General features: G+C 35.8%; 1 long non-coding RNA gene across 3 annotated transcripts; it reads left to right on the top strand.

Moving 5' to 3' along the window:
- Positions 1–12,043: 12,043 nt before the first annotated feature.
- Positions 12,044–25,655, top strand: LOC138831678 (uncharacterized). Of its 3 annotated transcripts, none has more exons than XR_011373425.1 (5): positions 12,044–12,137; positions 15,861–16,068; positions 19,569–19,755; positions 22,836–22,938; positions 25,521–25,655. It is a non-coding gene; the product is annotated as an uncharacterized lncRNA (long non-coding RNA). The 3 variants fall into 3 exon arrangements; XR_011373426.1 differs by lacking the exon at positions 12,044–12,137 and adding an exon at positions 14,062–14,419 and having other exon boundaries at positions 15,897–16,068; XR_011373424.1 differs by lacking the exon at positions 12,044–12,137 and adding an exon at positions 14,062–14,419.
- The last annotated feature ends 32 nt before the right edge of the window (positions 25,656–25,687 follow it).

Genomic DNA, 25,687 nt, shown 5'->3' with positions numbered 1-25,687 from the left:
TGCTGTTGTTTTTAATGTACTTATAATGTACTATGTGGATTTTTTGTTTCTTTTGTATGTTCTTCCCCCATGGTAGAACCCCTTTTTCACTGTATTTGATTCCAGTGCCCTGCATCTTGTATATACATTTTTCTAATTTGGGGAGGGGAGGGGAAATAACAAAATGTTAAAACAAGGATACCTGTTTACCCATAGTAAACAATGAGATATATAAGACACTATGTGGAAAACAAACTTTATAACTTTGAAGGGGGAAGGAGGAGTTGAGGAGATGGAGAGGGAAGGGATGGTAGGGAAAAAACAAAGGAGGGGATAGCAATGCTCAGTAGGAAGTATACTCATTACTCATGTAACTGTAACCCCTCTGTACAGTATCTTTACAATAAAAATATATATTGTAAAAGTAAATTTCATCTACTTACTTTCTATAACCATCCAGGTTAATCCTGGTGATAATCCTGTAGAGCTGGAGAGGACTACTTTCTGAAAAAGAATAACCTGTTCTCACAAAGGTTATGAGGTACCTTCATATCCCTTTAGCTAAATAAGCACTGTCACTAGTATCTGGGTGCTAGTGGCTCACACACAGGTGTGAGATACTTCCTAGATACTTAGGAAGCTAAGATCTGAGAATCACAGTTCAAAACCAATCAGGCAGGATAATCCATGAGACTCATCTCCAATTAACCAGCAAAAAGCTGAAAGTAGAGTAGTGGCTCAAGTAGTAGAGAGCCTTGAATGAAAACATTGGACTATGCCCAGGCCTTGATTTCAAGCCCCAATATTGACACAAAACAAATAGCAACAACCACAATAAAACCAAACCTGACAACACTAATTATCTTGTCTAAACATTTTTAAATTACCAGAGTGTATAGTTATTAAGAACAGGATGTGTAAGATGAAATATTTAAGAACTTACTAAGCATCATGACAGGTCATGTGAGTTACTGGGAGTAGGGTCAGTGTACAAGTGAAGTGGGAAAAAGATAATGATCTTCTGTCTCTCTTACACTCATTTTTGAGTCAATCTAAACAAAATAGCATGAAAAATACCATGCTAATTATTTAAACGATCTGTCCAGAAATGAATAATTGATATTTTAATATCAGTTTACGATCAATAATAAAATACTATCAATATTGGTTTATTAAGCCAATAAATAATCATTTACAGTATTTATTTAAATTACTTTTCCTGGGTAGTGATCATTACTTTCAATTCTCCAACTTGAAAAATTCAAAAGTACAATATAATATTGATATTTTTGAGGATTTCTTATTTTGTGGACTTGTGTTTACTTTTATGACATTTCTTCTATAAAGTGCATTTTGTTCTGTGACTTCCTTTCATTGATTGTATTTAGTCTAGTATGGATCATCTTGGATAGATTACTTTTGTTTGGTTCAGTTTTACTATTGGAAATTCATTATTATGTCAGGGCTAAGGGCAAGACAGCTGAAATCCCTTATTTATCACTTTGGTAGTTTCAGTGCTGAATGGTGAAATTCAGGAGAGGCATTTTGAAGTTAATATTTATGTAATTTATATATGAAGTGTCCCTTCCCAATGAATGGTTTGTGTGTTGAAGACTTGATACTAGCTGGCAACACTAGTGAGAGAGGAATGGAACTCGAGGATGACAACTTCACCAAGGATTTAACCCACTGATGACTTCATAGGTGATTGGAATATTGTCAGTTAGGGACTTCACCCAGGGAGCAGGCCATAGGAAATTGCCATTAAAAGGTATGTCTGCTTCTGGCTCTTTCTATCTCCTTCTCTTTCCTTCCTCTACCTCCTTTTTTTCTCTCTTTTCCTCTCTCTTTGACTTTCTCTTTGTATATCTTTCCTTCTGTTTCAGTCGCTCTTTTTCTTAATATCTCTAAACACGTGTCATGTCATATAAACAAACAAAACAGGTTGAAATGATTCTTATACTATTTAATTCACCAGTTTAAAGAGGATCTAAGGGAATAAAATTAGCCACATAGTGGTAAATGCAAATTCTTTTTTAGTACAATAACCATCCTTAAACACCTACAACATATGGCAAGAGAATTCAACAGAATGATTATATTTCCTTGGCGGAATTACCTGTAAGCAAATTTAAAGAGAAGAAAATTAAATTCATGTGCTGTGTAGCATTCTATACAAACCTTACCATAATTGTATTTAAATTTGGGTTCTTTCTTAACAATTGCATTCCTCGGAAAATTAGTGGGAGGATTGTGAGGGGAAGAAAATAGATACTCAATTTCCAAACAAATGGAATTTATTTTCAATGTTTTGCAATACAGTTGCAATTTGCAATAGAACTGTTTACAGTTAAGAAATGAGAGCCAGTTACTTTTAAGTAAGTAGTCCTGAAAATCACAAATTACAGCTCATTACATGGAATCCCATAGATTTTAGTTTAAAATTTGACTCTCTGTAAGAAGGGGGATTGGCTGGGAAGATAGAATACAGGTAGTGGTAGAGTGTTAAGAGCTATATTTTTGGATTTTTCTTGCTGTTGGAAAATAGACTAAAGAATTCCATATCACACTCAAATTTGTCATCATGATAACAAGAGTGAAAATAATTTAGTAATAGTCATATGATTTGATTCACAAAGAGCATGACCTTAGCTGCTATTTTGTAAGTGGAAAATTATGATGCAAACTATCAAATTTGGAAAACCAATAGCCTAGGCTGTACCTGGGTTCTGACTGGAAGTTGAAAGGGACCTTTTGAAAATGTGGTGTAGAGCTATTTATAATACTCTTCATTAAAGAAAAATACTTCTGAGAATACCCTGGAGTAGTAAATCAAATTAGCCCAGAAATGTATATTTTTAATAAGTAAATTGAAGGATTTTAAAAACAGAAGTATAACAATAAGTTACAGAAATCTCAGCCAGGCAATTTGGTGAACATTTACATATAAAAATTGCCTTGTAACTGTTGTTCAGAATCAAAATACAACAAATTTCTATCTAGAATAGTTATCCTCCTTTAAAGCACTCAGAGAAAGACACCATGACTATGCCTTTGTTTCATTCAAAGGGAACATAGAATTTTTTAAAATGACTTCTTTCGACATTGTGTACTCACCTAGGTTGAGTGAATTAAAGCTGCATCCTGTTTTAACTTGAATTGCATTCTTTTAGTTACATTATTGCATTATAGATATCTTGGTAGTCTTCTAGGTCCCTTGGAGTACCATAACATTTTAAAATCTTTCATTCATACCTTGAAAAAGTAGTCTGCAGTTGATATGACGCTAACAAAAGTGAGAACTTCTGTGACCTATTTGGTCACAAGATTTCAAATTTAAATCTTGCCTTTGATTCAGAGGTGTGAATTATTGGGCTTGTGGGACATATAAGGCCCACAAAATCCTCTGGTGCAAGATGGCCAGATATGCTTTTCATATGATTCTCAAGGCCTTATGATATCTAAGGCCCGTAAGATGTCCATTTGCCTATATTGGTAATGTTTCCTTCTTTTTTGAATGATGCTGTATATATGCAAATTTCCCTCAGTAGAAAAAAAGTTTCCCATCTTTGAATTGTTACAGAAGTTGAGTTCACATTTAAAGAAATGTTATCTGGAATAGGAGATGCTGGTGGGGATGTGGCCAAAGAGAACACTACTACATTGTTAGTGGGAATGTAAACATAGTCAAACATTCTGGAAAGCTCCTCAGAAGAGTGAACATAGAGCTTCCCCAACAATTCCACTCCTGTGCATTTATCCAATAACAGACCATAACAAGGCCACACCAAAACTACCAGCACTACTATATTCATTGAAGCCTTAGCCAAGATACGAAATCAACCCAGATGCCCCTCAGTGGACAAATGGATCAAGAAAATGTGGTATATATACACAATGGAATTCTACACTTCTATCAGAAAGAATGACACTGAATCATTTGTGAGGGAATAGAAAGACTTGGGAAAAAATATATTAAGTGAAGTAAGCCAGACCCAAAGAAACAGATTGCATGGTTTCCCTGATATGCAGTAATTAGAATGTGCCTACACATTTATAAGTAAACACAATGGATGCTAAAAGACAAAAAAATTACACTTGGACATGATAAACAGGACTGTAAACATTCACACAGTGAGACCAAATGAAGATAATCTCAGGAGGAAATCATAAAGCCTCAATAGTTATGTACATAGGATTATATAAAATGATAAGTTTTTAAGTGAACTTCAAGAAATGGAAATGAGGTTTTTATTTAAATTTTATTTGTGAACATATTGTACAGAGGGGTTACAATTACATGGGCAGGATAATGCGTACATTTCTTACCAAGCATTGCAGCCTCCTCCTTTGTTTACCCTTCACATCCCTTCCCAGCCTCCCCCGTCCCTCCCCAGTCCCAATCCTTCTTCTCCCTCCCCCCCCCACCGACGTTGTAAAGCTCGTTTTGGACATGACAACTTGTACTTCTCATTGTTGCAACAGGTCCACCTGTATCCTTAAACGACTTGTTTTTCCCCATCTCCTCCACAAGTTATACTGACATCAAATATAGTGAAAGCAGGGGTTATACTGTGGGGGAGGGACATACAAAGCAACAAAGAAATAATCTTATAAATGCGTTAGTAACACATGCATGAAAGAAAAAAACATTAAAATACATATCTAAGTGTTCATTTTCCTAACATCACATTATCTGACCTTTTCCGCTTGTCTCATACATATATTAGCTATTGCAAATAAGGGAAACCATGGGGCCTATGTTTCTTTGGGCCTGGCTTACTTCGCTTAATATAATTTTTTCCAACCAGAATCAACTCCAAATGGATCAAAGACCTGGAAGTCAAAGCAGACACTCTGAAAACATTACAGGATGGAATAGGAGAAACCCTAGGTCTCCTTGGCTCAGGCCGAAATTTTCTCAATAGAGACCCTGAAACACAACAAATCAAAGAAAGGTTGGACAAATGGGATTGCATAAAGTTGCAGAGCTTCTGCATGGCAAAGGACATAGCTAGCAAGATCAATAGAAAGCCCACGGATTGGGAGAAGATCTTTACTAGCCATACAAGGGACAAGGGTCTCATATCTAAAATATACTTGGAACTCAAAAAATTAAATCCCCCAACAACAAATCCTCGAAGAAACAACTGCCCAATAAACAAGTGGGTGAAAGACTTAAAGAGAAACTTCTTTGAAGAAGAAAGAAGGATGGTCAATAGACACATGAAGAAATGCTCAACATCCCTAGCCATAAAAGAAATGCAAATCAAAACAACATTGAGATACCACCTCACTCCAGTTAGAATGGCAAAAATCAAGAACTCTAACAACAACAAATGCTGGAGGGGATGTGGACAGAAGGGAACCTTACTTCATTGTTGGTGGGAATGTAAACTTGTTCAACCACTTTGGAAAGCAGTATGGAGGTTCCTCAAAAGACTCCACATAGAACTCCCCTATGACCCAGCAATCCCACTTTTGGACATTTACCCAAATGTTTACAAACAAGACCATACTAAAGCTACCAGCACAACTATGTTTATTGCAGCATTATTTACCATAGCTAAGATCTGGAACCAACCCAGATGCCCCTCAGTAGATGAATGGATCAAGAAAATGTGGTATATATACAGAATGGAATTCTTATGCCTCCATCAGAAAGAATGGAAAGACTTGGAAATGAGGTTTTGTGTTCTTTTGCTTTTTGTTTTGTTTTTGTTTTCTCTTTTATCACTGATTTTGATTTCTGTACCTTTGGTTTTGTTTGTAAGTTATCTGTTTGGGGGAGAGTCAGGGGAGCACATAAATGGTGGGACAAAGGGTGAACAAATGCAGCATTGATACTCACTAGACACTATGTTGAAAATGAACTATACAATCTGTGGGGGAAGAGGGTCAGGTGGAAGAAAACGAGGGAAGAAGAGCCAGTGTTCAAAAAGAAACGTGCTCATTACCTGACTTTTGTAACTACAACCCCTCTGTAGATGTACAATAAAAATAAATATAAAAAACTAAGAAAAATAAAGATTATCTAGGAGATCTTTCTATGAATAAACCACATAGAATGCTTCAATATATTGTCATTGTAGGGCTTATTACTTTCTTTGGAGTAGGCAAGATCAATAGGTACACATTAATAAGAAAAAAACTGTTAGGAGAAACATTAATAAATTCTACTTTTACTCAAGAAAAGGAAAGATGGAAGGATAAGACAGAGGACAGTAGTTAAGTAGACTGCAGAATTTTAGGCCCCTTTTCAATTACTTTACAGCCACTTTGAGTATATTCACGTTCTCCCATACCATGCTCTCTTACTCAACACATACTTTGGGGCCCATCCTAGATGGTATTGAGCACCCTGCTTTCTTACCACTTGTTCTGAGAAAAATACCAGCATCAAATGGGCAAGATCTCTTCAGTACTTTCATTTCCCAGGTCTGGGCATTATGATCTATGTTGACAAGAAAACCTTAAACTGCTGTTGGCCTATTCAGCCCAGCACTGACATTCTCTTCACAAGCAGGCAATACTGGAATAGAAAGTTTCAGTGATATTTTATGAATAGACCTCCAGAATTCACCCTATTCTCAAAGTATTACATTCTGGAACTACCATTGGAGCCACTATTATGAGCTCATTGAACAGTAGTCATATGTCACAGGTAATATAATTGTGAACATACTAATGACCTTTAATTTGACGTTGGAATTGGTCTTTTGTTAGGTCAGTAAGTAGTCCATAAGAAAATGAGCCAAGAGCAGGTGAAGAAGTTATAACTAAAGCAATAGTTTAAAACTTAAAAAAATAGTTTAAAACTTATTGCAACACTCAGTATGAAATTATCTGTGTGTAGTTATGTTTATGCATGTGTTGTATGTGTCTGTATGTGTAAATTATCCTAAATATATGCACAATAGATTATTTCTTCATATGTTCTCTGCAATATGTTAGACTGGACTCAGGCTACATTTCAGCTTAATAATGCTGGGTTGAAAGTTAATGTCAACATTCAATTCTGATCATTCTCTATTGTCAAAATTTGTTCAAAGCTGAAGTAGGATATTCTGAAATCACTTCAAAAACACCAAATGTTCACAAAAAAAGATTTACTTTAGTGATGACCCCAGTAGTTTACGTATTTTTCATTGAATAACATGTAAAACTTTTCCCTTCCATCTTCAAATTATACTACTCTGCAAAGACAGCCGATTTACTGACAATTCCTTTGGCTTTCTAACCATCAAAAGTGATTTACATAATGACTGCTGGAGTTTAATTTTTTTCATGTTTAATGTTCTCAAAATGATGCATACTGAAGAATTAAGAAAGCTTCTGAATTTTTTATATGGAAGGTCAGAAGAGAATTTTTATTTATCTTTGAGAAATTGGGCAACTGAAGCAAGAAGAAATAATTGACTCATTTGAGTGAATCAAGACAGACTGTCGGAAACCTTCTTGCTAGATCATTACCTAATCAATTTTTCACAAGTCTATGCCAGAAAGAAACTAATTTCAGAAGATTTTACCCTAGCTTTAATGAATTTTCTAGTTCAACATCATTGATGTGAGGAAACCCATCTCAAAATTGAAAGAAAGTATGTCCCTGTGTAGGAATATTCCTCTCCAGGGCAATTTCTAGAGCAGTTTGGCCTTTCATTGTGGGAGGAGGGATCAACATAAATATTTCTATTATTTTCTCCTTTCCTTAATTTAATACTATAATTTTTCATAAATACCATAACAGATATCTGAATGTTAGCCTCTCTCAATGATGTAACAGACTCCTACTCCATATGTACAAGTTATATTAGCACAGTCAAACTTGATCAGTTCATATCACTTTGCCTAGCCCCTTCAATGGCTTCTCATCTTATGTAGAAAATTTAAAAAAAATAAATTAAAAAGTTAAAAGCCTTATATTGGCCCCCCAAAAACTGTTCATTTTTGATCCGTCCCTAATTTCACATCCTGTGCTTTTCTTCTCTGTTCTTTCCTCCCCTACATCTCATAGGCTTGCATGCAGAACTTGAATGGCACTAACAATCCACCCAGCTCAGGGCCCTTTTACCCACTGAGATACCTACCGTCTAAAGTGATCTTTTTGCAGCTGATATCATGACTTGATCACTTACTGACTCATTTCCTTCATTCCTACCATTTTTTCAGGTAGAATATTTCTTGATGACTTTATATAAAGGTTACTTCTTCTCTGTTGGCTGCTAACTAGACTCAGACATTTCACATCTTCACTCTTGTGTCTTATTGCCTGTTTTGCCAACTATACTCCGAACTCTCTGAGCTTCTATTCACTTTATTTCCTGATCTTTTTTCAAACAATAGAGAATGGCATGCACTTGATGTTTAAACCCTATTGTTAATAAATAAGGGAAGTAGATAGATAACAGAGCAAAATTATAATAGTAAAACAGCTGAGTTTGGGCTCAGTGTTGTTCTACTTTTATTAGTAAGACATTACAGCTGGCCTAACAGGTGCCAACCCAAATGTTGGAAGCTCACAGAATAAAGGAAGTTGGTGAAAGTGGTAGTGATGATTGTACTCTGTGTATGTGTATGTGTGTGTGTGTGGTATATTTATGCTTCCTCTCTGAGCAATGATACCACTGTGGAATACCCTAAAGGTCATCTAGACATAAATCATGAACCTCACTCAATACAACAGGTGTGACCTGGAGACCTTATCTTCTACTTGGAATTTCAATAGTTCAATTTAATTATCACACACCAAAAAACACTGATTTTAAACTAGTTTCCAGATTCTGCTCCTTTTCCATATATGTTTTAGTTTATGTCTTCCTTCTGTGATTCTGAAATTGTTTTCCCTTCACACTTGTCTCTTCTCTCTTGCTAAAAAAATGCCCATTTTCCCAGTCCTAGAATATGGCCTTCATGAATCCTACCTGATGAGAAAAGATCTTTTATCCTGTCTCTGTCTCTGAAACCAGGCCAATCCATATTCTGTTCTCAAGAGCAATGGAAGAGTGGTCAGATTTCAAATAAGTGTGGGCAAGGAGCAAGCTTTGCTCTGCTCTGTAGCTGTATCATAGACACACATGCACTAAATTAAGCAGGATTAGCAATGGAGAAGGCCTGCAACTGGCTTGGTAAAATGAGCTGACTAGTAGTAGCCACAGGAGTGATGCAAAGATAACTTTTGGGGTTTTATTAGTAAATATGATTAAAATAATCCCATAAAGTAAGTGTAAACTAATGAAAAACAAGTTTAGTATTTTTAGAAAAAACTAAAATTATGATTTTACCCCCTTTTTTTTTTAGCAGTTCTAGAGTTTGATTTCATGGCATTGCACCTGCTAAGTTGGCGTGGTACTGTACCACTTGAGCCACTCTACCTATCTGTTTTGTGTTGAATATTTTCATGATAGAGATTTGCTTTAGTTCTGGACTGTGATCTTCCTGTTTGTGATTCTGTCACCGAAATGACACAGCACCCAGCCATTATGCTTTTCTTATTGTTTGGGATGACAGGTGCATGTCATTATGTCTAGTCATTGATGGAGATGGAATCTCATGAATTGTTAAGCCCAGGCCAGCCTTGATCTACAATTCCTTCATTTCCACCTCCCTAGTTGCAGGAATTGAGCCACCGTATCAAGCTAATATCAATCTAAAACTTTTGGTTTTAGAATAATAAGTAATCAAATATAAATTAGAAGTTAGAAAGTTACTCTAGTACGGAGATTAGGAGTATATTTTTCTCCATTTTGAACTTTATTACATTTTTATAATAGGAAAATATATTAAAAGCATTAAAAATCAATAGCAAGGTGGTTATAATGTAAAAATGTGGGGTTTTTTTGGGGGGATTTTGAACTTAGGGCCTGACATTAGCTAGGCCTGTGAGTTTAGTACTTTCACTTGATCCAAGCCTCCAGTTTCCCAAAATAACCACCTGTTTTGCTGTTTATTTTAGTAATAGAGTCTCATAGACATTTCTTTCTGGCTGAACTTGAACTATGTCCTCTTTGTCTAAGCCTTCTGAGAAGCTAGGATGATAGGGACATGAACCATGAGTCATGCAGGTACTATTGAGGACTTTTAAATAAGTTTGGCATTAAAAATTCTTCCCATAAACCGCCTAACCCTTATGATTCATTTTTTTCTATGTACCTAGCACATTTTTATACTCCAAATCAGAAATATAAAGATTGTAGGTGGTATTTTACATTTTAGCTTAGCACAATAGTCACAATCTAGAAATAAATAATACATTTTGAAGTATCTTACACATTTAAAAATAAGAAATTGTAGGTGGCTATAGCTCACATTTGTAAAACAAATAGTGAAGATAATTTATCCTAACACAGAAACTCAAACAGTAAGAGAAACAACATTTGTGAAGCAACTAATACATGGTGGACACTGTTCAGGTTATCTCATTCACTCTACAATAACCAGAGGGATTCCATTGATATTTTAGAAAGGAACAAACAGTGTTTTGGAATGAGTATCTAAAACTGAAGCACTCGAGAAGCCGATTTAATCCCATGAGTGCCTCTGCTTTAGGTAGGACTCAGTGAAAATGAATATTCACTTGATAAATTGTTTTTTAAACAAGAAAAATGTTTTCACAATCACATTTAAATGATCCACAACCTCTAGCAACTGAGGTTTGGGTGTTATATTATTATAATCTAATTTTGATGTAGCTTCATCAAGTAATACAATTTTATGAGTAATCATATGTTTGGGTGCTTAAATAGATAATATCCTAATCTAGTCCTCTTTCACTAGCTTTTCAAATTGAGTGGCATACACCAGTTCCCCTAGCAGGTCTTTATAGTGGGATCCACAACACCTTGAGAAGTGTGAACAAAGGCCAAGATGACTATTTACCATGTATCTTTACTATAATGTATTTGCCAAAGTGACTGTGAGCATGTCAGCTATGTTTGTTCCCAAACTCATTTATGCATAGGTAATACCTACTTAGGTAGGATTATACAAAATGCTAAAATAACAGTAGTGAAAAATATTGGACTGGTAAAAATTTAATTGAATGTTTATAAAAATGACTCTTGAAATGATTGTTGCAGAAGCCTCATTCAGAGGCCTGAATGAATGGAAAGATTTGGGATGGGGATCCTATAATGTAAAATGATTCTAAATTTAAATTATTATGCAGCTACTTTACTTAAAACAATCCAAAATTTTAAAGACAAAAGAAAAAGGCCAATTGTAATTTCAGTTGCAGAATCCATTTGTCTTTATACAAAAATTAGGAAACAATTGAATATTGATGGCCTATTTGTAAGCATTTTAAGTTTATCTCACTACGTTAAATATTCTTATAAACAAATCACTTCATGGCTATTGTTTCACTGTGTTAGCTTTCTATTAGTAGCTTCACACATCACAAATTTATTTTTCATATTTCATGCAGGTCAGATGTCTCCTTAGGATCTCATGGAGCTGAAATCCAGGAATCGTGTAGTGCTGCCATCTGGGGCTGAGAGTTCTCTTCCAGACTCACCAGTTTGTTGGCAGAATCCATTTCCTTGCGAGTGTGAGGTTGAAGTCTCCATGTTTCTGCTTGCTGTCAGCTAGGGTCACTTTTAACCCCCAGACACTGCCCATAGTTCCTTGCCACATGGCCTCTAAACTCCATTCACAGCATGGACATTTGCTTGCTTTCTGGTAAACCAGAATCTGTCTCTCACTTATTCCTCTAAACAGCTGGGGCAAAAAATGTTCTACATTTAGAGGGTTTTTGTAATTACATTAAGTCCACCTGGATATCCTCTGTGTTTTTTTTTCTCTTTTTAAAACAGGTCTACTGTATAATTGATACAAAAAGAAGCACACATATTTAATGTGTACAGTTGTGTGCCTTGGTTGTGATGACAGTATCCTTTTTATAAGCACATTTTACAAAATTACCACATTGAAATAACTGTAATCACAGACCCTGGCATTCTACGTGCATCAGTGGGCCTGAGTTCTGCTTATGCTGTCATAGAAAAAGCTGCTGTACGAGACACAGGATTCCAGAATACCACAGCCACAGTACGAAGCTAAGCCTCCATCTTCTGCTTCACTCCTTCATTTGTCATCGTCTGTCTTCTCCAAAGCAATCTAACTGTTTACAGGTTAAGAAGAGACGAAGGATAATATTAGCAGTGAGTGGTCTCTCTGTCTAAAGAAAAAAAAATCTAATTTTTCTGAACAAAAACACTGTGGGAGGAATTCTCAATTGATTTCAGTCAGTCTCCTACTTTGTGACACCCACCTCACTGTTTCTTAAAACAAGAATCAGTGAGAGTGAAAATGAGATTTGTTTAGGTTTGGGTGGGCCAGAACAGATCAAAAATCATGATTTCTGGAACGTTCACTTGTTCTCTCCAGGAAGAAAGTGCTTTACAATAAAATGAAGGCCAAATAACATATTAGACTAATTCCAACAGTAGTCTGATATAGTACCAGAGAATTGGAGAGGAGACTGTGATCAATTTAGTCATAACAGAAAACTGAAGAATCTAATATAATTTTCAAAGGCACTGGAGTGGTTAAAGCAATGTAGTCTTTAAGTACAGACAGCATGGTATTTTCTCCTAACTCAGCCTGCTGCTTTCCATTAAGATGGGCATCAGACAGCATCCCCTTTATCAGCCTTACTACAAGTTAACAGTGAGCATTTCATAATCATGCCTTGTCTCCATGTTCTGTTAGTCTTAGAAGAGAAAAGGGAAAGAGAATGATATGAATAAAAAAGAAATGAAAACACTCCTAAACCATTTCATAGATGACCTTTCCAGCCCAGCAAAGTAAATCTTTCCATCCCTGAAGGACAACTGGTTTACAAGAAGTTAGGCATTGATTGGAAGCTCTGACCTGCTTTTTTTGAAGATCCTTTAAAAAAATCATTGGCAACTGTGAATATAAGACCTAAGATAAAATGCTGAGAAGACTTCAAGAAAAAAGCAAAATAGACATGAATGAGCCAATAGTCAAGAATCATTCTTATTCTGACTGCTCACCAAAACATAAATTACAATGATGAGCCCTTCTTCAACATTCCCATATTGTACTCTCAGAGTAAACAACCGTCCTGTCATTTAAAACATAAGAATTTCCTGCAAGTAAATGGCCTTCTTCTAAATCACACATTTTTAAGATATTTCAACAAAACTACCTGAAATATTATTAGCTTAGCTGTAATATAAAAAAAATCTAAATTTAAATAATGGTTATGAAACTTGGACATCATTATAAGAATGCTTTGGAAGTGCAAACTAAAGAAAAGTATACCTATTTTCTACACCCATATCTTATTACCATCCAACATTTATTTTAATATGAAAGAAGTGGTATTGAATCCCTTTATAGTGGAATTTAATAGCAATTCTACTATTCTATATAAGAATAAACTGGACCATAAATTGCTTTTGCAATTTAATTGAAGACTAAGTACATGGATGTACTTTAGAAATAACTAAAGTCTATCAGCCACCAGAGATTAATTAAGCCACATAAAAATCTTGCTATAGATAGAACAAAACTCTAGCTATATATTCGTTTCTCTGAATGAGACTTTATTTTATTGTGCTGGTCCTAGGACCTAAGCACTGTCCCTGAGCTTTTCTGCTCAAGGCTAGTGCTCTATCACTTGAGCCACAGCTCCACTTGTGGCTTTTTCTGAGTAGGTAATTTGGAGATAAAAGTCATATGGATTTTCTATCTGGGCTGGCTTCAAACCATGATCCTCAGATCTCAGCCTCCTGATCATGCACCTCACCAGCGCTTGGCTTTGAATCATACTTCTAATAGTATATTTTTCACCTATTTTGAGTATTCACATGTAGATATATATGTGCATATATCTACATCAGTATTTCACACTGTATATCTCAGCGTAGCCATAGGCTTCATATAAATCATTTATGGTAGGAATCCTTATATTTCTGAGAGAGTGTTACATGGTATAGCCAATTGAGATAATCACTTTTGTGAAAAGTAAACTCTATGACTCACCAAATTCACTCTTAAGTAATTATGCAAAATAAAATAAAGCCTGCATTGCCACAGAGCTTATTCAGGTATACTCAACTTTTTTTCACAATAGTCAAAGCAGAAGTGCTACTGAATCCATCAAGACAAACAATAATAAGTTGAAGTGTACAACAGCATACTACTGACAGATAGTCTTGAACTACTCAAACATGCAACTACTGAGTCTTCACAAAAGAAGTTAGAGACAGAGGAATGAATATGAATGTTTCCATTTATATGAAATAGACAAGAATAATCTCCAGTGGGAGAATGCAGACCCACGAGGTTGGACTAGGAAAGGACACGAGAACATTCTTCAGTGATGCAATCTATTATGTTTTAAATGGAGCACAGATCTCATCGGTTTGTGTACTCATTTGAATGGCATAAACTGACGAAGTAACTTGGGATGGTGAGTAAGTTGAGATAGATGGAGGAGGAGGGAAAAGGTAACATTGATCAAAATGCATTGTATACTTCAGTTTACCTGCTGAATTGAAATAGCTTTGTGTGACTAACGATTAAATAAATTAAAATAAATGAAAACAAAAAACAACCTCAAAAAGTACTACACAAACTGAAATTTTGAAATCAGTGCGCTATGCCACATATAAATAATACTTCAATAAAGACTATTTTATAAAGTACTTAGGAATTTCTAGGTCAAAGAAGGATAAAAAACATAAGCTTCAGCAAATAAGCTTTCTTAAAATAGTACAAGGGCTGGGATGATGCTTAGTGGTAGAGTGCTTGCTTTGCATGCATGAAGCCATGGGTTCGATTCCTCATCACCGTATAAGCAGAAAAAAGCCTGAAGTGGTGCTGTGGCTCAAGTGGTACAGCACTAGTTTTGAGCTGAAGAGCTGAGGGAAAATGCCGAGGCCTAGAGTTCAGGCCCCACAACTGACAAAAATAACAGTAAGGATAATATTTTAAATGATATTATAGTAGGATATGAATCTCCAATAAGAAGCCATAGCAAGTAAAGTGTTGCCATTGAACATTGTAAAGGCCACCTGTAAACACTGAGCCTCCTCGGAACATAGCACAAAAGTAAGCCTTTTATAGAAGGCATATAAAGAAATCAAGAGAAAAACTGTGCTCTTGTGCATATCACACATACATGTGGTGCCACTTGTTCATAATATCAATAAAAATGGAAATTGTAGCTGAGCCTTCAGAGATGATTAGAGAAGACAGCTGAAAAAATAGCAAAGGGAGATGCTTAGAACCAATCAAGCAGTTGAGACTTTGATTCAGAGACATAAGGCAACTGTATGGAAAGAGTGAGGAAATTTATTTTTGGCTTTGTGGCAGACATGCCCAGGGGCCCCTGTGCAATTCACACATGAAATTTATGACACTGTGGCTGGCTTTGTATAAGTGACCTTAGAGTATGTAATTGTCTATGACTGGTGGCAGCTGTCACTGGAGTACAGTAAGCTAGGCAATGTCTCTTATTGTTCTATGCTTTGGGAGACACTGGCTTCAGTACTTCAGAAAATCTGCTAGTGAGGACAATGAAACATTATTAGTAAGGATTTACTGTTTACCAGTCACCATGTTGAATAATGCTTATTATGGATTATAATCCCCACTGTACACTTTAATATCCCCTTACTTGAGAGCTATCGGAGAATTGAAAAGTAGTCCCCAGAGCTGGAAGCAGAGATACAGATGGGAGTAATTCAAGTGAGCATTCTGAGAAGACTTTGAATCTTTTACATTGTTTGTGCAACTTATTTACATTTATAAATAACCTTACATTTCGAGACGGTGTTTACTGTTAATTGGTAATACTTATTATGCTTACCAACAAGTCTAATAATTATTTGTCTTCCTTTCTTCTGTAGGAGCATAATGCATTTTTTCCATCTTGTTTCACAAAGGTCCACGTAACATTCACTTACCTGAAGATTGATTAGTTTTGGCAGTCACATTTTCTATCTTATGCCTAAGATGCTTCATATTTAATATATACCAAAAGTGGATAAAGCAATGATAAGAAGGAAAAAGAATAGAAGTGTTCATGGGTGGAGGAATGCATAGATGAATGGATGGGTAAGTGGGTGATACGATTCAACGTTATCTATCAACTGGGTAGAATTAAAGATTAAAGATTAATTATAGAACTTCTGTTTTGAGTTATGATGAAATAAACATATTCTTTGCTAGATTGCCTTTAAACCACTGAAGAACTCCAAACATAAGATACTAAACACACACATACACACAAAAACAAAATGGAAAGGAATGTGTAGGAATCTCAGGACTGGAAAAACAGAATGGTTTTTCATATGTTCTAGATGGGAGAATAAAGGAATCTAAAACCCAGAACTTTCAACAGACACACAAATTAAAACTCCTAAGAAAAGCCTACACCTTCTACACAAAGGACAAGTAATAAATCTATTTTATAATATCCATTCTGATCCAGCCCCAAACCAAAATTAAACTATCTCTTCCCTGGGCTGGGAAGGTGGCTCAGTGGTAGAGCACTTGCCTTGCATGCATGAGGCCCTGGGTTCAATTCCTCAGCACCACATAAGCAAAAAGAAAAAAGCCGGAAGTGGCTCTATGGCTCAAGTGGTAGAGCGCTAGCCTTGAGCTGAAGAGCTGAGGGACAGCGCCCAGGCCCAGAGTTCAGGCCCCACGACTGGACCACCCAAAAAAAAAATATCTCTTCCCTGAAGAATCAGTGGGGCTGTTGGGAGTTAAAGTTCCATTCCAATTGAATAAAGATGAAGTGGGTCATGGAAGTCATCCACCTCCTTTCACCTGACATGTCAATGGGACCAAATGGCAAGCATTATTCCCATGCACTCACAGAAACAAAGAGGGGAAACAAGTTTGCACAAGGCAAGGCTAGTTGGCAATATGGTTTACTCACCATGAGAGTGTCAGTGGGATCTATTGTGAGGAACTGAGCTTTCCCATCACTAGACCTGTCCACCTAACTGGAAAAACTACTTATCCAAGAAGACACTAACTAAATCTCAAGATATTAGAGCATAATGCTCACTATACCCAGGACAGAATCAAAATTTTTTTCATCAGACTAAGTGCCAAAATTTTAATGAACAATGATGAGATAGCAAAACCAACATGATGACTATGTTAAAAATAGCTGACAAGAATTGTAGTGAAAATAGAAATAGTTCCATACACAATTTCAAATGAAAAAGATGAAAATGAAAGATAGAAAGTCTTAGTAAAGAAATAAGAGACATAACATCATGGAAACTTTAGAAATAAAAAATGAAATAAAGAACTTAATGATGGCTCAACAGTAAAAGAGAGAATATGGAAAAATGAATCCGTATTCAAATAGTAGATAATATCCAAGCTATATAATTGCATGATAATAGAAGTTTTTTAAAAGACCACATGCTTAGCCACCTCAAAAATTACAATAAAGATCTTATTTTCATATCAGAGTTCTAGAAGAAGATAAAGAGGTTATGATTTTAAAAGTATTAACAAGGCCACACTAAAGCCACTAGCACAATCATGTTTATTGCAGCATTATTTACCACAGCCAGGAAATGGAATCCACCTAGATATACCTCAGTGGATGAATGAATCAAGAAAATGTAACACACACACACACACACACACACACACACACACACACACACAATGGAATTCTACTCATCCATCAGAAAGAATGATATTGTAAAATTTGTAAGGAAATGGAAAGACTTGGAAAAACTATATTAAGTGAAGTAAACTGTAGCCAAAGAAACATAGGTTGCAAGGCTTCCCTCATTTGTGGTAACTAGAATGTGCCTATAAATCAAGTAAATTCACTGAATGACTAAAATAAATAACAGTAAAACATGAGGCCAAAGGAAGGTATGGCATAGGAGTGGTGGGCAAAGTCTCAATAGCTATGAACAGTTGATCATATAAAATAATATTTTATGAAATGAACTCTAAGAAAAGGAAACAAGAGACATTCTTTAGCTGCTATTGTTGCTGTTTTTGCTTTCTTTATCTTGTTTGTATTTGTGATAGTAAAGGAGGAACATAAAAGGTGAAACTGATAAATATAACAGTGATACTTACTAGACACTATGTGGAAAATGAACTGGATATCTCATGGGTGGGGACAGGAGGGAAAGATTGGGAGAGAGTGAAGGAAGGGGAAACATGGTGCAAAAAGAATTGTGCAGATTGCACCTGATTAGTATAACTATAGCCCTTTTGTATATGAACTATATAATAACAATAAAATGTATCAAAAATTTAGAGATGCAGAGGCATGGCTCAAGCGGTAGAGCACTATTGTGAGGGAAAAACAACAAAAGCTGAAGGTACTGAGTTCAACCCCTTTTACCACACACACACACACACACACACACACACACACACACACACACACACACACACACACACACACACACACACACATCATATTTGCCCAGTGTTGATGGCTAGCACTTATAATCCTAGTAGTTCAGGATTCTGGGATCAGAGGATCAAGGTTCAAAACCAGTTTGGGGAGAGAGATTCAAATGATTATCTCCAATTAACCAGAAATTAAGCTGGACCACAGATATAACTAGAACACAAGCCATGAGAAAGATTATGAAGCTCTGAATTCATGTCTTGGTACCACCAAACACACACAAAAAAACCTATTAAAAGTTATACTCCAGAAATAGTTGGAGATTGATGTTTGAAACTAGTCTGAGCAAAAAGTTGATGAGATTCCATCTATAGAAAAACATTTGGGATTGGTAGGCTCATTTGTGTAATCCCAACTAAGTGAGAGGCATCAATAGGAGGAGCATGGCCCCAGACTAGCCTGAGAAACAGTGTGAGATTCTGTTGGGAAAATTAGCTAAAGCAGAAATTGGTCGAGGAGTAGCCAAAGGGTAGGCCACTTGCCTATGAAGTGCATGGTCCTGAGTTCAAACACCAGTATTAATCAGAAAAAAAATATTAGAACATTTCTGATGAATTTAAGCTTCATGTCCCCCAAAATATGAAAACTTAAGGATTCAAGAAGGTAAGCAAACCTCAACTAAAGAAATCCACCTAAGTCTCAACACAGTGAAACTTTGTAAAGCAAAAACAGAAAATACCTGGAAAGTAATCAGAAAGGAATAATGCATTATTTATGGAGGAACAACGTCTTTGAAGGGCAACAAATTTCTCATTGAAACCAATGAGGCCCAAAGGCAACATGTTCTTCATTGCTGACAAGAAGTGTCCATCCAGAATTTTACCTATAGCACCCACACCCTTCAGAAGTGAAGGCAAGATGGAATGAGAAAATTCTTAGGTGAAGGACCTCTAACAGCTTGAACATTAACTGTCTTATCCTAAAGTAACCTCTAAAAGAAAAACAGATTAAAGAAGGAAGCTTTAGCCATCTAGCATGCAGAACCACAAGGAACACAGTAGAGTATGAGAAAAAGTACTGAACTATTTTTGCATATTAAGTTTTCTAAACCATGCTAAGTGGATAAAACAAAAAGTGTAATAAGAAAGAGGTGACTATCAAAGTGTGCAAAGACACAGAATCTATATCTTGTGTACAAATGTTTTCCCAGCCTGGAGAGAGAGCCTATGTTCTGAAAAGCATCTTGCTGAGAAGTTCTAGACTGAGGAATGCAAACGCAAACATGAGAACTGTGAGATTAAGTTGCTGGTGAAATTCTATATGTTGACCCATGTGACTGAATTCTCTTAACCACTAGAAAGACAGAATGTTTTAAAATATGCATCTTCTGCTCACAGGTGAGAAAGGAATCTGTTCTGGACAAACTCACTAAATCTAAAGCCCCAGTATATTCACATAAGAAAAATGTGCCTGTTTCTCTAGATGATCTTAGATCAGCTGTGACCAAGATGGAAATTACTCCAACTTCTAAGAGATGTCTCAGGACTGTGATGATGTTGCTGAACCACTGAATTAACCAGACTCAGAGTCAAAGTACTTCAGGACTTTTTTTTTTGGTCGGTTGTGGGGCCTTGACCTGTGGGCCTGGGTGCTGTCCCTCAGCTCTTCAGCTCAAGGCTAGCACTCTGTCACTGAGCCACCTTCCCAGCCCAGATTTCAAGACTTCTTGTTACATGACCTTTTGTAAAGTCTTTTAAATTCTGTATTCCCTCAAATTAAAAGTAAATAATGTATATCATAAAAGATAACTGAACAAACAAAGGCAGGCTTCAGGCAGCAATAATGAAGGAAAGTAAATCTGAGTAGTCTTTGGAAATTGAAATATCAGGAGAGAGGAAACAAGATCTTCTTGAGAGATTCAACACAAGTGATTAGAAAGGGAAGCCCTAAAGTAACACAGAGCTTGTTAAATGGCATCAGCCAAAAGTTCAGCTGAATAAGATAGACAAAACACAATAAAAGAATAGTATTCCTGGACATTGAGTAGAAATATTTAAGTGTCTAAGAAAATAATAAACATGATTGCACTGTCAGTTAGGCAAATGAAGATTGAGTTCATTATTAATTTTGTAAAATTCAGCTCATGCCAAACAAATATGGTTATGGTCTGTTAACTCTGAACATAGAAAAAAAATCTGACAATTTAGCAAAATGTAGCAATGTAATTGTGCTAGGGGGTAAGGAAGAATGAGCGAAGAGAGAGGGAGCAGGTCATTATCGCTCTGCTTCCCCTAATGCAACGAAGATCTAATGACTCAATTCTATAACAATATTATCAATGTTTTATACACTAGATAAATAGAAAATTATACAAATAACTAGAATGAATAGAAGGAGATATACTCCAGAACTTTGTGTTGGTTGTCTAGAAACCTCTTGCTCTAAATACTTTCTGGAGTCACACTCTACTCACAGGTAGCAAAGGTGTCCATCAGTGAAGCCTTTGTTTACAATCCATCTTCTGTCTTCCCTCCAGATATTTCATATCCCTTTCTCTACTACCTTATTTTTTCATAGAACATGCCAATACCAAAAATATCCTGATTTAAATATACATATTCATGTGTTTGTTGCCTTCTGCCTAACAAGAGTATTCACTTCATAGTGGCAAGAATTTTGTATATGATGACTTGCTAATTCATCATAGTGCTGGTATTCATCAGAGTGGCTGGTATGTAACAGACTTTTGATAAGCAAATTTGATGAGCAAATAAATATGCATGTGTGAAGATCCGGATGACATAGACAGTTTTGTCATTGTATCCCATTTTGTTCTATGATGTTAAAAATGAACATTTAATTTTTGTTGAAAATAATGTTTTTAAAAAGATGAATTTGGCCAAAAACAAAAGGCCCTATTTCTAAAATGATACTGAGTCTAAAAGATAGGTGGATGGTCCCTGGGAGTTATCTGGACTGATTCTGATACCTAACTTGGAAACTGAACAACTAAAAAACAAAGCCAGTAAGAGCCAAAGCTGTTTAATCAACAACAATGCAAGATTTTAATGCTTCACAGATCTATCGGCTAGTGAGTCTTATAGATCTAAGGAGACAAATAGGCAAAGATATTTTTTTTGGGGGGGGGAGGTCCGGTCGTGGGGCCTGAACTCTGGGCCTGGGCGCTGTCCCTCAACTCTTCAGCTCAAGGCTAGCGCTCTACCACTTGAGCCACAGCGCCACTTCCGGCTTTTTTTCTTTTTGCTGATGTGGTGCTGGGGAATCGAACATGCATGCAAGGCAAGCGCTCTACCACTGAGCCACCTTCCCAGCCCCTAGGCAAAGATATTTTAAGACCTACAACTTTTTAGACATGCACTCCACCACTTAAGCCATACACACACACCCTTTTTTTTTTTTTTTACTTCAGTTGGTTTTTGACAGGGTCTTATGCATTTGCCTGAAATGACCTCTGAATATGAATTGCCTATGTCCACATTCTAAGTGACTGAGATTACAGGTATGTCCCGTTTGTTTCTTGACACAGAGTCAAGTCAGAATCACTCATGTTTCTCTCAGGCTAGCCTTCAACTGTGATCCTATCTAACTTCCTAGTAGCTGAGTTTACAGATGTCACCACTAGGTGGCTAGGTGGTTATCTTTTAATCATATTACAAATAAGCTTTAAATTGTTTCATTTTTTTTTCCTAACAGACAAGGAATATTTTTCATTGTGTAATATTCAGAAAACAGAAATTGACAAAAAGGAAAAACGTGAAGTGATCATACTGATCAGAAACATGTTTAATATATTTGTCAGTATTCTTCCATTTGTGTTGCCACATGTGCTGATGTATTTGTATATATTGTTGTGTGTTTATCTATGCTGGCTCTGTGTGTAAGTCTCATTATTTTCAAATTGGAATTTGTGATACATTTTCAAGACAAGTTTGGAACATTTCCCATCTTTCTTATTGTAGTCTGGCAGCCTTTGTATGTTAGTGACTTCCTAGCTACTGACCATAACTACTTTTAGCTCTTGATCTGTGGTTAATGGATCCATGTTGCCTCGTACTAATTTTCTGAAGCAGTCAGTGTTTCTTTTGGACATGTTTTCTCCTAAGTTCTTTCTCACAACAACCCACTAAGGATCTGTCCAGCTAAGAATGGAGAAAACTAATGCTTGGAAAGCCATATCACATTTCTTGAATTACCTTTTGAACTTTGATCCCCTTGCAAAGTTTCAGGATGGGAATGAATTACCCTACAAAGCAAATTTCCCTCTGCTGTTGATGAAGATGGACATTCAGACAGAATAGGTTGCTTAGATAACTATATTGAACACAAACTTATAAAGGATTTACCAAGGGATAGCTTTCCCAAACAGAACACTTTCTAATTACTATTCTTTAGTTTTGTGTATGATCAACTAGTAATGACTTTCTATGTATTTCTTTTTTTCATCTATCCTTTATAGAATAACTGATCTTGTCCCAGTAGAGTCAATGAATTACTCATATCTAAGCATATCCACAAATAGAAGAAACAAAGCTACATAGCGAATACCTTGTGTATCACAGGTATTAAATTTATTATTATAATACTGTATTTACATTATCTTTAAGTGGTTGTACAAAGAAGTATTCATCCTGCAATTAGTTTATGAATACAATGCATCTTGATTATCAGCCCTTTCATCATTCACCCCATTCCTTTCCAGCCCAATACTTTCACTCAATTTTCTTTCAATTTTGCAGTATATCCATTTGATATTATAATGGCCTTCTCTCCCCCTTATTCTCTTTATTAATCTACTCCTTTCCCTTTAACTTTCTTTGCCACCTTTCAAATACCAGTTTTCTGGTATTTATTTTGTTGGCCTGTGAGTTTTCTATGGAATTACACTATTTGAATTCTTTCCTGCAAATACCGTATTTTGGTTACTATATTGTGTACACTTGCATATAACCCCATATCTGTCTAGTAAAAGCATTTATAAATTAGTTTTAGCTTCCATATATGAGAGAAAATACCTGTCATTTTTCCCTCTGGACCTGGCTTACTTCACTTAACGTAATTTTTTCCAGGTCCATTCATTTCTGTGCAAATGATGTAATATTCTTCTGAATAGATGAGTAACACTACCTGGCATCACAGATAAATAGTACCAAAATGATGCCAAAATGAAAGGAAACTTTCTATGTTAGAACAGGTTAAAAGTCCCAAGTAAATTCACATTGGTCTCAAAATAACATTGAGTTATTGCTGCATATATGCTTCTCACATTATAAATGGATCATCCTTTACCTTTGACTTTGTGGGCAAGTAAGCCCTTACTTTGCTCTCATTCTAGCACAACTTTACTAGGGGGCAATGGATTAACTTTTGAGTACCAAGAGCCTTCTTTCCTTCCAATTCAATTTGTTTAAACAGCTCCATTAGCAAAGCAGATCCTCTAATTTAAATCTTAAAGTATCTACAATCCAGTTAAGTATAAAAATTGTGTGCTCACATATGTGCAGTGCCAGCATTTTATTTTCCAAATTGACTATTGGCATTTTTCTGTTGCAATGACTTTTTTTTCTCTCTGCATTTCCTAATCACAGGAAAATGCATACATTTTTGTTTGACTGGAAATCTAATCTTAATAAAAGGAAGCTCCTTTCTACTTTCTGAGGAAGTATATTTTAGATATAAATACATATTTTAGTTGTAGTTATTAAATTGGATAGATAAAATGTTTTCCTTCTATTCTTCTCCTTGAAAAAGCAAGTCCAAAACAAAAAGAGAATAAGGCAGAAATGAAACTCTCATCTTAAAATAAGTGGGATATATAATTCTAATTACAGTATTTAAGAAACTATCTCAAAAGTATCAAGAGAAAAATGAATTTGAAAAGATAACCAAAGTGAAGGACATTGTAGCTCTCAGAAGATGGCAAATCTTAATGGAAAAATCCAGAGCCTTCTATTAAGAACAAATACATAATGTGAGAACTGGTATTAGATTCTTTCCTGAAGTTCCTAGAGCAAGATTACTATTTAGGGAAGATACTCTGGTTCCTAAGAATCATTAGAACCTCAGCTATAAACCCTAATTGATAAAGTAAAGCTCACCAACTCCATGCAGCCCTATAGCATAAGGGAACTCTGTGTGAATCAAAGAACCCTTGTTATATGAGAGTCTGTGCTGTTCACTGTTCTGATGCTACCTACTTTGTAATCAAATCATCTCTCTATGGCTTATCACATTGAGGAGCAAGGGATAATAAAAGCTAAACAAGAAACAGTAGAAAACAATAATGGAAAGAATAGTTAAAACAAACCACAAATGAATGAAAACATTACTACACAGTAGCATAACTCTGTGGTGTCAATCACAACAAATAAAAAAATGTTGTCATGGTGAACATGCAATAACTCGAGGTAGCAATAATATGATAGATCACACAAAATTTAACCTCAAGGATTGAAAAAAAATCATAAGAGAAATGAATACAACAGCTAAGAATTGAATGAAAATACAAAATTAAGAAAATTAAGCAAAGAAATAGTGTCCAGGCCCTGAGTTCAGCACCTAGTACTGGCACACAAGAAAAGAGAAAAAGGAACAGAAAAGAAAGAAAAATAAAAACAAAGGAAGGGAGAGAGGGGAAGGAGAAAGAAAAAAGGGAGAGAGGGGAGAGAAAGAAAAAAAGGAAGGTCAGAAGGAAGGAAGGAAGGAAGGAAGGAAGGAAGGAAGGAAGGAAGGAAGGAAGGAAGGAAGGAAGGAAGGAAGGAAGGAAGGAAGGAAGGGGAAAATGAATCTCAGTAAAAAAAAAACTAAGTTTTTTTGTCAATAAAAAGGTTGGAACTTAGGAAATGAAAGAGTACATTGTATACTAGAAAACAATTCTACATGTACATATGTTCTAACAAAATTATGGCACAAGGAAACAATTCAGATTGTTCAGTCAGCAACAACCTTCGGTTCCCTTCTGGGAGACAGTAGGACAATACTCAGAAGTCAAATGAGAACCATTAACAGACAAGAATATTTCACCCAACAAACATTTGGTCTTAGGACAAACTTCTCTTAGGTCAATCATGGTGTCTGTTTAAATAGGTGAATAAATAAATAGGCTTTGTGATTTTATGTGCTATTTAATTTGATTTCCCATTAGCATCCATGAAAATATACCTGACAAATGTGGAAATAAGAGTAGAGCTCAAGAAGAAAGGAACACATTCATGAATCATAAATAATCCTACCAGAAGCAATTACATAATGATTCCACCCATTTAATTCTTATAAGAACCACTATGTAAGTAGCATTTTTATTACCCTAAG

Source organism: Dipodomys merriami, unplaced genomic scaffold (assembly GCF_024711535.1).
Source record: "Dipodomys merriami isolate MVZ:Mamm:240054 unplaced genomic scaffold, mDipMer1.0.p SCAF_2, whole genome shotgun sequence".
NCBI lineage: Eukaryota > Metazoa > Chordata > Mammalia > Rodentia > Heteromyidae > Dipodomys > Dipodomys merriami.
This window is presented reverse-complemented; position numbering and strand designations above follow the sequence as displayed.